The 3,679-nt window shown below is 48.1% G+C and overlaps 1 pseudogene; it reads right to left on the reverse strand.

Moving 5' to 3' along the window:
- Positions 1–410: 410 nt before the first annotated feature.
- Positions 411–2,936, reverse strand: LOC140218915 (uncharacterized; annotated as a pseudogene).
- Between the last annotated feature and the right edge of the window lie 743 nt (positions 2,937–3,679).

Consider the following 3,679-nt stretch of genomic DNA (forward strand, 5'->3'; position numbering starts at 1 on the left):
GGTGCTGTGCAGCTTGCGTACCCCTTTTACATATGTCGGCCAACACCTTTTCAAGTCTCGGTCGCAGCGGTCGAATTTCGACGGAGGCAAAATTCTAGAGGCCCGTGTACTGTGCGATGTCAGTGCACGTTAAGGAACCCCAGGTGGTCGAAATCTCCGGAGCCCTTCACTACGGCGTCCCTCATAGCGTAAGTCGCTTTGGGACGTTAAACCCCCATAAACCAAATATTTTCAATACAGGCTCCGTGACCGAAGCTGGTCAAAACAGAAATGAAACATGTTAGGAGCCGACTCCATTTTAGCCAAATAAGGTTGGTCTTTCTTCAACTGAAAAGGTTAAAAAGTTTGAGCACCCCTGCATTACAGTAGATCATGCACAACATACAAAACATTAAAAACACCACCCTCGCTCATCGGTTTAGAATGGGCTCATGCATGAAATTATTGAGATAACAAATTTTCCATATCTTGTTCAGCTTCTCTGCCATAACATTAGGAAAAACAGCACGGAGTATTCTGAAGTTTTTAACTTCCCTGATGACACGCTCAACATGTATTCGTAAACTGGCTATCTACCGTGTTGCTAACTCGTCTGCCAGTGACAACTGCGAGCGGTCATTCAACATAGGTGGCATGTTTAATTCGACTACAAGCTGACGGAGGTCATCTTCAATAAGGAATCCTCTATCCGTCATTACACTGTCCCCTTCCTCGAGCAACTCACACAGGCCACTGTGTCTTGTGATTTATCGATCAGAAAGTCTTCCAAGAGCAAGATTAGACACGAAAGAAACGAAGCCGTTTGGAGTGATGCCAATGAGTCCTTTTGCGGTGTTGTGTCCTTTATACGAGCTGAAAGTGTCGCTTTGTGTATTGTAGTCAGTCGGGTTCTCGATAAAAATTTCTGTGCAGTCCAGCACAATGCGTGTAGATGGGTACAATTCTTTAACGTTGTCTGGCATGAACAGGTCCACTGTGTTACGGGATGGCCACATTGGTATCTGGATTAGCATTTCAAACAAAAAATTAACCCGAAATGTGTACATAGCACTCACGGTCGACACAGACACTTTGAGGCGTTATGCCAAATCCTGTTCCAGTAACCCAACCCTGAGCCTGCAAAGCACTGCAATGAGCTGTTCTTTCATTGTCAGTGCTGGTGGCCTGCCAGCACCCGTTTTCAGTGCCTGGTACATGCCTTCAACATGTTCCACAAACGCATCAAATTTTTCGAAGGAGTTAAACCCCGTATAAAACACGAGTCGTTTCTCATCTGAAACAAAATCGTGAACTTTGGAGACAGGATCTTTTAGTTTTAGTTTCTCTTTGAGCGCCTCAACTTTCACATCGTGCAACTGAGCCTTCAGATCATCAACCTCTTTGTGGAGCACAGATTTGTCTTTGCGGAGCAAGCTATTTTCATGCTCGAGTTTTCCACACACTGCGAGAAGGTGGTTGACTTTTCTTAGTGTGGCAGCAGATGCTGCGTCTGGAGGCCCCGTGGAGTACGAGTGGTCGGCACCTAAAAAAATGAACTTCTTATTGACTTGCGATCAGTTAGGCCCTGCTTTAATGCAGATTTCAGGGTTTGAAATAGTTACTTCAGCCCACAATTTGTGTTCTCAACTTTTGCTCTCGGCTTACATTGATATACAGACAACAAAGAACCAGGATGACAAAGCCATAAAGCCCAACTCTCTTTCACTCCACTGATCCACCTGTGCAAGCAGCTTACCAACCAGCAAGCCCAGATTAATACTATCCGTAAACCTCATGAGCTGTTTGTGCCCCTCCTGAGCATGCAGTTCGACGACATTGCAGCTTGTGCTACTAGCGTATTGGTCCGCCAAATTTGCACTACATTTGGATAGCCTGACTTTTGTGCCATTTCTCCAAGCTGGGGTAACGGGAATAATGTCGAGGTGAGAGAAATGAAATGGGTAAGTTTCACAATGTGTGCACTGGTGGAAGAGGTACCACGTTTATCAGAAAACTCGCTGAAGTAATAACACATGGACGGTACAAATCACTGATGACATTTATGTCACAGAACACATGAGCTTCTGCCACTCCTAACATGCAGATTCCCCATGGATAGCTGCAAACGTTTGCGAAAAACTGGCTTCGCGAGAAAAAGTTTGGTCAGTTTTCACTGGATAAAGAAGTCGCTCGCTATTAATATACCGGTTGCCACAGCATCCGTGGACCCCGGCATCAGTGGGCGCGATTGGGGTCCGTTAAATGCGAAAAATAAGTTTTCATAGTGGAATGCAGAATGCGAGAATTTTGAACGCTCACTAACCTTCCGTTTCCGTGCGAGGCGAAGCCGGTGCACCGAAGGTCAGCTGGGTGGGCTCCTGGGAAACAACGTCGCTTTCTGCGTGTAATACACTTTCGTGAAAATGCGTACAGACAAAGCCGAAGCCTCAGAAAAAAGATGACTCAGTTAAAGCGTCTCTTACGGTAATCGCAGCATTGGGGCACGTCAACTACGCAGCCGATCTCCAACTCGTTCAGTAGGAGCACCGGGCTGGCAGAGGCAGTTTGGGAGCTCGTCTTCTTGCGTTTCGCGACTGGAAAAGATTTGGAAGTTATGATAACATGCAATAACCGTCTGAATAATATATACTTACCGGTATTAAAGGAAGGAGATAATTGATTGATGACTTTATGGGGGGAAATTGTTGGCAGCCGATCCAGATAACCACGGCGTCCACTTGCGTTGAAGTGAGTTCCGCATATCCGGTGGTGCTTAGAAAGTTGCCACAAAGAGAAGCGACCAGCACTTCCTTGGCGGTTGATTCTTCTCACCCACTCCTTTTTTTTTCTTTTTCATTTGCAGGGAACGCGTGAAATGAAACGTTCTTGTCTTTCAGCGTGTTGTTGTCGCAACCAGGCACACAAGTCTGACCACCGCCTCGGCACATCGACGACATCGCGCGCAGTAGTGGCTGAGGTCACTAAGTAACCCACAGGCACGTAACAGTTAATATAACGCACCTGCAACCGCCCACCACCAAAAAGTACGCGAAATCTCAAATGAAGCACACGCGCGCACACACACACACACACCACAGCTATGCGAACGCAGGAGGCAGCCAAGACGGGCGGTCGGTCGGCGCTCGATCACTTTTCCCATAATGCATCGCGCGCCCGCTAGGTTTTCTCGGACTCGCAACACGCATGCCGGGCGTTCCTATCAGGACATGGCATCCCGAGAGCGGCGCACCAAATTCTCAAACAGATCCCGCAAAATACACCAACCACACCTCCCCGCATCCACTTACTCTGGACCCCTGGTCATACCTCGCTGCCGGGTAACGAACACGCACATGCGGTTGCCCGAGAAATTTCCCTCCGGGCGACTCGGCGTGGTGAGGTAACTAGTTCAGAGGGGGGGGATCCCTTGCTCCGTTACAAAGACATACTCCGTCATTATACACGCATTCGTCGCACCCACGCCGCACCACCGCCGTCCTTCTCGCGGGAGGAAGCAGTGGCATTACGCCAGTTACAAACCGCAACTTTTCCTAATCTTGTCTCTCTCAATAAATTCTACCTGCACTGTTATGCAGATCGTTGCCCTGGCTGTGGCAGCTCGCCCACAATCTTCCACGTCACGATTGAGTGCACTGCAAACCTCTTTCCTCCCTTGCCAACTCTCCTTTACCCTCTACGC

This window comes from Dermacentor andersoni, chromosome 6, assembly GCF_023375885.2.
Source record: "Dermacentor andersoni chromosome 6, qqDerAnde1_hic_scaffold, whole genome shotgun sequence".
NCBI classification, from domain to species: Eukaryota; Metazoa; Arthropoda; class Arachnida; order Ixodida; family Ixodidae; genus Dermacentor; species Dermacentor andersoni.